This window comes from Ictidomys tridecemlineatus, unplaced genomic scaffold, assembly GCF_052094955.1.
Source record: "Ictidomys tridecemlineatus isolate mIctTri1 unplaced genomic scaffold, mIctTri1.hap1 Scaffold_741, whole genome shotgun sequence".
NCBI classification, from domain to species: Eukaryota; Metazoa; Chordata; class Mammalia; order Rodentia; family Sciuridae; genus Ictidomys; species Ictidomys tridecemlineatus.
This window is the reverse complement of record NW_027525375.1, coordinates 304098-316153: the sequence shown is the minus strand read 5'-3', so window position 1 is coordinate 316153 and position 12056 is coordinate 304098. Positions and strand designations below refer to the sequence as shown.

Sequence of the window (12056 nt, the reverse complement as noted above, 5' to 3'; positions counted from 1 at the left end):
CATGGGTCACTCAGATTTCCTGAGTTCCACTGGTGTAGGATTCTGCTTAAAGACCACCCACCTCCATGAATGTAGCATGTCCCCTTTGGCTCTTCTTCATCATGACAGTGCCTAGACTTTCTCATCTTTGATGACCTTGATAGCTTTTAGGAGCACTGGTCAGTTATGCTATAGGATCTCCCTCTACTGGAATTTGTCTAAAGTTTTTCTAATTATCATCCTGGGGTCACTGGTTTCTGGTAGAAGATGATAAAAGTTAAAGAGAAATTTGTATCACACCATGGCAAGGGCACATGTCAACATGACCTGTCACTATTGACCTTGACCTTGATCAGCTGGACAAAAAAGGGTTTGTAAATTTTCTCCACTTTAAAGTTACCAGCATCAAATTTTTTTGGGGGGGGTACTGAAGATTAAACTCAGTGCATTCAACCACTGAGCCCCATTCCCAGGCCTATTTTGTATTTTAAGACAAGACCTCACTGAGTTGCTTAGCACCTCACTTTTGCTTGTAATATTCAAGCCTCATCCTTCCAAGTCATTGGGATTACAGCAGAGCAACAGCAGGTTTTTTTTTTTATGTTTTTTTGTTTCTTTCTTTTTTTCTTTTCTTTCTTTATTTTTATAATTTTATTTATCTATTTGTTTCTTTTTTGTGCTTAGTGATTTGAACCTTTATGCCAGGAGAGCTCTAAGTCACATTCCCAGCCCCCCAGCAGATATTTGAACTCATATTTTTTTTCTTCACTCTAGTAAAATGGTCTTCATGTTCATTGAAAAATAAAATAAAATGAAACCAAAATAAATAAAGCTTCTTCTTTTCCTCCTCCTCCTCCTCCTCCTCCTCCTCCTCCTCCTCCTCCTCCTCCTCCTCTTCCTCCTTTTTTTTTGAGACAATGCCTTGCTGAATTGCTTATGGTCTTACTAAGTTACTGAGGCTGGCCTCAACTTTGCTATCCTCCAGTCTCAGTCTCCCCATCCACTGGGATAACAGGTGTGTGCCACTGTGCCGTACTTAGTAGCAGAGCATTGGAAAGCTTTTCCTCTGAATATCTGAGAAGAAAGCACTCTCCCCCTGAGAAGCACATCCCTGCTGGCTTTCTGGACCAGATCATTCCTGAAGCAGTATATGAAGGGATTCAGCAGGCGTGACACTATGGTGTTGAAAAAAGCCACTCTTTTGTTGAGGGTCAGGTGCCCAGTTTGAATGGGCTTCAGGTACATGATTATGAAGCTCCCAAAACTGAGTGAAACCACCAGCGTGTGGGAGGAGCAAATAGAGAAGAACTTGCTGCGGCCCCCAGATATGGGCAGGTGCAGAACAGTGTGAATGATGCAGCAGTATGACAAAACCATCACAAGCACAGAGCTTACCAGGGTGCATATGGCCACCAGGAAGCTGACCAGCTGCAGAATCCTGGTGTCATCACACACCAGCTCCAGCAAGGGGGTGCTGTCATAAAAGAAGTGGTTGAGGATGCGGGGACAGCAGAAGTGCAGTAAGAACATCCAGGCACACAGCACCCCAAGGACCAAGACACTGGTGACCCAATAGGCCAGAACCAGCCAGCTGCACACCCGGGGCTTCATGAGAGTGGAATACTGCAGCAGGAGGCAGATGGCCAGGTACCGGTCACCAGACATAACAGCCTGTAGCAAGGACTCCACTGTGCCCAAGATGAAGTAGAGCCTTGTTTGCATAAAGCACCTGGCACGGGCAATGGTCCTGTGACCCTAGAGGAGGTGGGACAGCATCTGTGGGGTGACCCTGGACGTAAACCCCACCTCCAGCAGGGAGAAATGGCGCAGGAAATAGTACATAGGAGTGTGCAGGTGGCGGTCTGCCAAGGTCAGGGTGATAATAAGCAGGTTGCCCAGGACTGTTAGCATGTAATGACCAGGAGCACCGTGAAGAAAAGGAGCTGGAGCCCTCGCACATCTGTGACCCCTAAAAGCTCCAAATCCAGCACAGCAGTGAGGATGGGTTCATGAGGTGCCATTGCCCAGGCACCAGGCTGGGGGTGGCTGCTTTCCTAGCCTGGTCACTGTCCTTGCTCCTGGCCTATCTTTAGTCTCTTGGTCTATGTGGCTTTTTGGAAATGCAGAGACAGTCAGTGCCTATCCTGCTGCTCTGTGGAGACGAGACAAGTGACATTTATTACATTGCTGGTCATGGTGTGGACACCACAGTAACGCTGGCTTATGTAGCCCACAATGACATCACTTCAGGAAGTAATACTTACATTCATCACGAGACTTAGCACCTGCTTCCTCCAAAAATACTGCTCTCTGATGAGTAAAAACTGGGTGTGGTGCACACCTGTCAAGCCAGGGACTCAGGAGGCTGAGGCAGGAGGTTCACCAGTTCAAAGTCAGCCTCAGCAAAAGCAAGGCAGTAAGCAACTCAGTGAGACCCTGTTTCTAAAGAAAATACATAATAGGGTTGGAGATAGGGTTCAGTCGTTGAGTGCTCCTGAATTCAATCCACAGCAACCCCCTGCAAAAAGAAAAAAAAAAACAACAACCACAAAAATAAGAGAGATATAATGTGGGACACAAACAGGAGACACATATATACTTGAGCACTGTGTAGTAGTCACATTAAAAAAAAAAAAAAAAAAACAGGAAAGCCAGGGTCTAGAGCAAACCACTTTCATCCCAGGAACTTGGGAGGCTGAGGCAGGAGGATCACAAGTTTAAGGCCAGTCTCAGCAACTTAGCGAGACCCTGTCTCATAATAAAAATAAATTCATAAATAAATAAATAAAAATATTCAGAGGTGTAGCTCTGAAGGGCCTGGCTGCCCGCTTCCCGGTCTTGTGGCTACACATGTGCCTGGGATGGCTCTTGGTGATCAGCCAGGAGGAAGTGCTGTGGCCAGTGAAGGAAGAGGTGGACCACCTCCAGGATAGGTCCAGGACTCTCCCGCCCTCGTGGACAGCTTGTGCTTCCCTTACAGACTCTGGGGTGGGTGTACACGTGAACTCACTCCACCCTAAGACCTTTATCTTGATTGGCTCCTGTGCAGTATATAAGCTATGTGTACTTCCTGAATAAATGAGATCCTGCTTTGACTCATCTCCCTGGCTCGTCTTATTGTCCTCCAGTGAGGGAGGGCTGGGTGCAGGCCACCAGTCGACCTTTACCTTTGGCTTGTCTTGGTTGGGGCGTGCTTTCCCACTTCTCTTGCAAGTCAGGAGGAGATAGGGGACTAAAAACCCCAACATCTGGTGCCCGAACAGGGACACCGAACCCAGACACCAAACCCGGACGCCAAGGAAGTATCGGCGATCCAAGCCAAGGGAGTTACAAGGTAAGGGTTTCCCTGGAAAAGATGGGGCAGTCTTATACTAAGTACAATGACCCTGACTGGGAAGCCATTGTTAAGGAGCCTCTTGGGTCACAGCGAGTCAGTCCTCTCACTGCCCAGGAGGAGAAAGATTTAAAAGCTCCCTCTGACAATGGCCTCCTAGATCTTTTTGATCCCTGGCCTGGTCCTCTGGGTTCCACACCAAGTTCCCCTGTCCCGGAACACATGATAGAGAGATGGGATGGGGAGTGGCCTCCGCCATATTATCACCCCTCCCACCACGGAAATTCTCCACCCTCTTGTGGAACCCTGGAAAATCCGGGGAAGCTGCCATCTTGTATGGCTTTCCTGTTAAATGCTTATCCTGGGGGCCATAGACCGGCCTTATGGTATCCCTGGGAGGCCCAAGACTTGAAAGAACTCAAAAAGGCCATCTCCAAGTATGGACCTAATTCATCCTGGGCCAAAACCCTCCTCTAGGGTCTGGCCCACCAACAGTGTACCACCCAAGACTGGAAAAACTTAACTAAGGCCGTGTTTCCTGTACCTGAAGTGGTGAGCTTTATTTAATGAGGAGTGCCACATTCAGGCTTAGAGGAATCAGGCTGTTAACCCCCTGGTTCTTGTAACTTATGGGATACCGTCGGGGTCCAGTGGTCAATTTTCCACAGGCCTTCAGCAGGCTGCTATCCCTGCCCCTACCAGGAGCAGGTATGGACTTTGGGGCTGGTGGAATGGAAGAAGTTGGAAGAAGGCCACTCAGAGCCCCTGATAGCAGGAGTTACTCAGAGGGCTACTGAGGATCTTGCCACCTTCATCGAGAGTATGAAAAAGACCTTCCAAAGGTAATTCCCCCCAGGACCCCTTCGGGACCAATTTGTCAAGATGCTGGTCTGGGAGGTGATGACTACAGACCACAAGCTAGCCTTTGCAGGGATGAAGGACAGATCTATGGAGAGGTGGATAGTTGCCACTAAGGATGTTGGTACTCAGGCCCACCAATCATAGTCGTTGGTCACGGCCTTGCATGCCCAAACGACTTTGCTTGCTGAGGCTCTTACTACAGCACTTGCCTCTTCCAGTGGCGCCGGGAGAGAGGTTTGTTATGGATGTTGTCAACAGGGCCACATCAAGAGAGAGTGCCTTACAGGACGAATAAGACCCGGTGCCCCGCAGGGACGTCCCTCAGATTGGACCATTGGGCAAACTCCACCTTAGATGCCTTGCCCCCGTGTAGAAAGGGATTCCATTGGTGGAGGGATTGTAAGTCCAAATTTGATATTGAGGAGAATCCTTTAAACTATTAACGGGGTGCCCTCCAGCCCTGTCACCCAAAGGAGGCACTTCGCCTACTGGCCTGCCTAGGGTCCACTGGAAAATCTCCATTATCCCGGGAATTAGGCCCAAAATGGACATCTTCATAGTAGATAAAATGTTCCGCTGCTTGATTGACACTGGAGCGGACCAGACAGTATTAAGGAAGAAGGAGGTTCCCCCAGTATGGAAGCTGATTCCCAGACCTCAGTTATTGGGGGTGGGGGGCAATACAAGGTCTGGAAAAACCAAGGATTGGCTTACATGGAAGGATGCAGATGAAAGTCAGGAAGGGGTATGTCCTCTGGTGGTGTCTGGCCTGACAGCTGATCTGAAGGGACAGGATATTTTGGGGGAAGCTGAGATGATCATCACCACAGATCACAAATGGAAATATGATGATATCCTAGAGGAAGAGGAGTGCCAACAACAGTTTGGACCATCGGGTTCCCTTAGTGATGACTGGGGGAATCCACTTTATGAGACATCGAGGCAGAACACTCTTGCACACCGTGTGAGTCCTCACCCCCAATTCTAGAGGCCACTGTTCCTACCGTCCCCGACATTCAATGGCTTCCGGGCCCTCCAGTGTGGGTGGCACAGTGGCTGCTTCCCCTAGATAAACTACAAAAGCTAAAGGCAATAATATCAGAACAACTGATCCCAGGGCATATTAGGCCCTCTCTGGGCCCTTGGAATAGTCCTGAATTTGTCATACAAAGGGCCACAGGAAAATGGAGAATGTTACAGGACCTAAGAAAGGTTAATTAGCGGATGATTGCTGGTGGTACCCCCTTGCGAGGGCTACCCTGGATCCCCTCCATCCCTCGGGATTTGGCTCTCATTGTGACTAATATCAAGGATTGCTTCTTTTCTATTTCCCTTGATCCTCAGGACTGTGAGAAGTTCGCCTTCTCTGTTCCCTCTGTTAACTTCCAGGGGCCAGACCAAAGATATGCGTGGGTGGTTTTACCCCAGGGCATGACTAACTGTCCAGCCTTTTGTCACCATTATGTTTTACAAGTCCTGCAACATTATTGGACGTGATCGAACATGATTCTATGTGTTCACATGGATATGACATCATTATTGGAACAGAGGATGCTAAAGCGTTGGGCTCCACCTATAAGGAACTCTGGGCTCTCTTACAGAAGGGAAGATTATGTTTATCTAATGACAAGGTCCAGACTTTACCCCCTTTTAAAATTCTAGAGGCTGAACTTAAGTTGGACTCTGTCCCATTGGTGGAATGACAGAAACTGTTGGGCAAACTCAACTGGTTAAGGCCCTGGCTTCACCAGCCTACAGAAGACCTGCTTCCACTTTTTGACTCTTTAAGAGATAAAGTCCGATTAAAGACCCAACATGGCGGCGGGTGGGGAGGCAGCACTTTCAGTACCTCCTTGATAATGTGGTCAGAGAGACGCATTAATACGCTTAGATTCTACCTGCTGAGAAACTTCTAGCAAAATTCCGCTGAAGTGAGATCTGTCGGGAATTAGTAGGATTATTGGAAGTGACAGTTTGCCCAAGACGAGTGAATCTCCACCATGTGGCGCGGAGGTCCAATCCTGACACCCACCTCCACTGCACAGTGTCCAGCCACTGCTGCACGGTGACTGGATGGTGCTGTGCAGCAACCAGCTTCCAAGGCGGCTCAGCAGGTGCGGCGTAGGGACCCTATGAAGAGGTCTCTAACCAAGGCTTCATGAAATAGCGAACCAGGAACCAACCAAGATTGGGTCAGACAAGAGACAGGCCATTCCCACCCCTCTCTTTGGACACTCTGACAAGAAGCCTGAAGCCCACCATAGCAGAGAGGTGATGTCACCAGAGTTCAGCTGATGAGATTCCTTCCCTGTGGAATCTGCTTTAGCAAGTGTGTGACTCCAACCCCCACGAGATACAAACAGCCAGGAAACCTCAAAAATCTCTTCATGGGCGTGTCTGTAGGGGCCGAGGGAAGTAGAAAAAATTCTTGATTTCCAACTCTTCCTACCACCAGCGGCAACACCCAAGGTCTTAGCCACCAGTTTCCAGGGGCGTGCCCACCAAAGGGGTCCGGAATAATTAAACTGCTGGTTCCCAGATTACCACTCCACAGCACTGGGGCTTGGATGAATGACAGAGAGAGTGCTTAGTCATTCGGTAAATAGGGCATGCAGTGGGGCTTCAAGTGTAACCAGATCCTTGGGGAACCGCCTCCGGTGAGCAGGACCTGGCTGGCTGGCAGGAGGAAGGGGGGGAGGGCAGGAGAAGTGAAATGGCACTAAACTAACAGGATTGAGAGACTCCCAGGAGGAGCCTTACAGGGATTGCTGTCAGCACATAGAGGGCAGAAGCTCGGCTCGGAGGGCACAGCTCCGCCTACCGGAAGAAAAAAAAATGGATCTCTAAGACTTCAATTTTTATTTAATTTCTATTGTATTAGTTTTTTTCTCCCCTTTTTCTTCTTTCTTTTCTTTTTCAAGTTTTATTGTTTTTTCCATTCTCCTCTATTCTATCTCTCTCTCCTTCTTTCTTTTTAAGAGCACCTTCTTTCCCCTACCCCCCCAACTTTCAGCCCAAGCATTACGTCTTCCATTACATGTAATTGTCTAAATGCAAATAGGTGAATGTTTCGAGGCTGTCTATAGGGCTCCTAAATACCTAGCTACTACCAACACCCTGATCCAATTGCCTGTTAGTATCCCCCTTCAGTAGAGCAATCTTCCAAAGTAGCCAAGACTTACTAACCCTCATACCATCATAGCACCTAACCTAAATATAAAGTCCTAAGAACAGACAACAAATCACTATATGCATACAGAATCCAGAAGCCTTTTATGAGCTGAATGAATCACCTTTAAAGTACAATGAAGACCAACATTTCTAGGCATAGTCTCCCACCACAAAGGAGAGATCACACAGATACACAAAACCAAAACAAATTTATAGGAGAAAACAGAAACACAGCAGTTAAACAGAGTTGGAAAGTAATGTGAACAACATGAAAAAAAATAGGGAAAAAAAGGATTACAAACAATGCAGGACAACTTAAATCTACAGGGAACCAACAGGCATCAGAAAAATGGACAGAGAAAGAACTCAAAGCATACCTGACTCAGATGGAATGAAATCTTAGAGAAATCATTAGACAGCAAGTCGAAACAATAAAAAAATACTTTGAAAACAAATTGCATAAGCAAATTCAAATTGCAAAGAAGGAACTCTACCCCCAGGAGATAGAGATTTCAAAAAAAAATCAAACACTAATCCTAGAAATACAGGAAACCATAAACCAAATTAAAAACTCAAACAAGAATATTGCAAATAGACTAGATCAAATAGAAGTCAGAACATCAGATAATGAAGACAAAGTTTATTAACTCAAAAAGAATATAGTCAATGCAGAAAGAATGTTAAGAAATCACGAGCAATCTATCCAAGAAATATGGGATGTCATAAAAAAACAAACTTGAGAGTCATTGGGATAGAAGAAGGCATAGAGGTTCAAACCAAAGGAATGAAGAATCTGTTGAATGAATTAATCTTAGAAAACTTCCCAGAAATGAAAGATGGAATGGATTGCCAAATCCTGGAGGCCAAAATGACCCCAAACATACAAAACCATAATAAACCAACTCCAAGACACATAATTATGAAGATATCCAACATACAGAACAAGGAGAGAATATTAAAAGCTATGAGAGAAAGGAGGCAGATTACATTCAGGGGAAAACCAATTAGGTTAACGGCTAATTTTTCATCAAAGATTTTGAAAGCAAGAAGATCCTGGAACAATGTATTTCAAAAGCTGAAAAATAATGGATTCCAATGAAGAATATTGTATCCAGCAAAATTAAGCTTCAGATTTGACAATGAAATTAAAATATTTCACGATAAACAAAAGTTAAAAGAATTCACAGCCAGATAACCAGCACTGCAAGGCACTACACCAAGAGGAATTGAAAAACAGCACCCAAAACTAACAGTGGGAGGTATCTCAGTAAAGGGGGAGAAAAATAACCAAAGAGGAAAAACTAGCCAAATTAAAATAAATAAATGAATAAGCATGACTGGAAGTACAAACCATATATCAATAGTAACTCTAAACGTCAATGGCTTAAATTCACCAATCAAGAGTCATAGGCTAGTAACCTGGATTTAAAAAAAAAAAACAGATCCAACAATATGCTGCCTTCAGGAGACTCATATGATAGGAAAAGACATACACAGGCTGAAGGTGAAAGGTTGGGAAAAATCATACAACTCACATGGTCCTCGGAAGAAAGCAGGAGTGGCCATACTCATATCAAATAAAATCAACTTCAAACCTAAGTTAATCAAAAGGGATAAAGAAGGACACTATATACTGTTAAAAGGACCCATACACCGACAAGGCATAACAATTATCAATATGTATGCACCAAACAATGGTGCTGCAACGTTCATAAAACAAACTCTCCTCAAGTTCAAGAGTCAAATAGACCACAACACAATAATTATGGGTGACTTCAACACACCGCTGTCTCCATTGGAAAGATCCTCCTGACAAAAGCTGAATAAAGAAACTATAGAACTCAATGTCACAATAAATAACCTAGACTTAACTGACATATATAGAATATATCAACCATCATCAAGTGGATACACATTCTTCTCAACAGCACATGGATCTTACTCAAAGATAGATCATATATTATGCCATAGAACAACCCTTAGTAAATGTAAAGGTGTGTAGATAATACCATGCATCTTATCTGATCATAATGAAATGAAACTGGAAATCAATGATAAAAAAAAGGAAGGGAAAATTCTGCATCACCTGGAAAATGAACAATATGTTACTGAATGATCAATGGGTTACCGAAGACATAAAGGAGGAAATGAAAAAATTCTTAGAGATAAATGAAAATACAGACACAACATATCGGAACCTATGGGACACAATGAAAGCAGTTTTAAGAGGAAAATTCATCACCTGGAGGTTATTCCTCAAAAAAAGAAAAAAAAAAAACAACAACAAATAAATGAACTCACACTTCATCTCAACACCCTAGAAAAGGAAAAGCAAAAAAACAGCAAATGTAGTAGAACACAAGAATTAATTAAAATCAGAGCAGAAAGCAATGAAATTAAAACAAAAAAAATTTAAAAACTTGATACAACTAAAAGATGGCTCTTCAAAAAAATAAATAAGATCAACAGACCCTTAGCCATGCTAAAGAAGAGAAGAAGAGAAAGAATTCAAATTACTAACATACGGGATGAAAAAGGCAATATCACAACGGACACTACAGAAATACAGAACATAATAAGAAAGTATTTTGAAAAGCTATATTCCAATAAAATAGAACATAGTAAAGATATCAATAAACTTCTTAAGTCATATGATCTGCCCAGACAGAGTCAGGAGGATACACGCAATTAAACAGACCAATTACAAAGGAGGAAATAGAAGAAGCCATCAAAAGACTACCAACCAAAAAAAGCCCAGAAACAGATGGGTATACAGCCGAGTTTTACAAAACCGTCAAAGAATAATTAATACCAATACTTTTGAAGCTATTTCAAGAAATAGAAAAATAAGGAGCTCTTCCAAATTCATTCTATGAGGCCAACATCACCCTGATACTGAAACCAGACAAAGACATTTCAAAGAAAAAAAACTACAGACCAATATCTCTAATAAACTTAGATGCAAAAATCCTCAACAAAATCCTGGCGAACCTGATAAAAAAGTATCTCAAAAAAATTGTGCATCATGATCAAGTAGGATTCATCCCCATGATGCAAGGCTGGTTTAATAAATGGAAATCAATAAATGTTATTCACCACATCAATAGACTTAAAGATAAGAACCACATGATCATCTTGATGGATGCAGAAAAAGCATTCAACAAAGTACAACATTCCTTTATGTTCAAAACACTAGAAAACAGGAATGTACCTCAACATTGTAAAAGCTATCTATGCTAAGCCTCAGGCTAGCATCATCCTGACTGGAGAAAAACAGAAGGCATTCCCTCTAAAATCTGGAACAAGACAGGGATGCCCTCTATCACCACTTCTATTGAATTTAGTTCTTGAAATACTAGCCAGAGCAATTAGACTGACAAAAGAAATTAAAGGCATAAAAATAGGAAAAGAAGAACTTAAATTATCACTATTTGTGGATGATAGGATCCTATATCTAACAGACACAAAAGGGTGTAGAAAGAAACCACTAGAGCTTATAAATTAATTCAGCAAAGTAGCAGGAGATAAAATCAACACGCATAAATCAAAGGCATCCCTGTATATCAGCAACAAATCTTCTGAAATGCAAATGAGGAAAACCACTTCATTCACAATATCCTAAAAAAATAAAATACCTGGGAATCAACCTAACAAAAGAGGTGAAAGATTTATACAATGAAAACTACAGAACCCTAAAGAGAGAAATAGAAGATCTTAGAAGATTGAAAAATATACCCTGTTCATGGATAGGCAGAACTAACATCATCAAGATGGCGATACTACCAAAAGTTCTCTAAAGTTTAATGCAATGCCAATCAAAATCCATATGGCATTTTTTTGTAGAAATAGATAAAGAAATCATATAATTCATATGGAAAAATAAAAGACCCAGAATAGCAAAAGAAACTCTAAGCAGGAAGTGTGAATCAGGTGGTATAGCGATACCAGATTTAAACAATAGTACAGAGCAATAGTAACAAAAACAGCATGGTACTGGTACCAAAACAGGCGGGTGGACCAATGGTACAGAATAGAGGACACAAAGACTAATAAACAAAGTTACAACTATCTTATATTTGATAAAGGGGCTAATGGATGCAATGGAGGAAGGATAACATCTTCAACAAATGGTGCTGGGAAAACTGGAAATCCATATGCAACAAAATGAAACTGAATCCTTTCTCTCGCCAAGCACAAAAGTTAACTCAAAGTGGATCAAGGAGCTTGATATCAAATCAGAGACTCTGCATCTGCTAGAAGAAAAAGTTGGCTCCAATCTACATATTGTGTGGTCAGGCTCCAAATTTCTTAATAGGACACTCATAGCACAAGAGTTAATAACAAGAATAAACAAATGGGACTTACTTAAACTAAAAAGTTTTTTTCTCAGCAAGAGAAACAATAAGAGAGGTAAATAGGGAGCCTACATCCTGGGAACAAATTTTTACTCCTCACACTTCAGATAGAGCCCTAATATCCAGAGTATACAAAAAACTCAAAAAACTAAACAATAAGATAACAAATAACCCAATCAACATATGGGCCAAGGACCTGAACAGACACTTCTCAGAGGAGGACATAAAATCAATCAACAAATACATGAAAAAATGCTCATCATCTTTAGCAGTCTGAGAAATGCAAATCAACACCACCCTAAGATACCATCTCACTCCAGAAAGATTGGCAGACATTATGAAGTCAAACAACAACA

General features: G+C 42.9%; 1 pseudogene; it reads right to left on the bottom strand.

The window, feature by feature from the left end:
- Positions 1-226: 226 nt before the first annotated feature.
- LOC144374549 (olfactory receptor 6E1-like) lies at positions 227-2000 on the bottom strand (annotated as a pseudogene).
- Positions 2001-12056: the final 10056 nt, after the last annotated feature.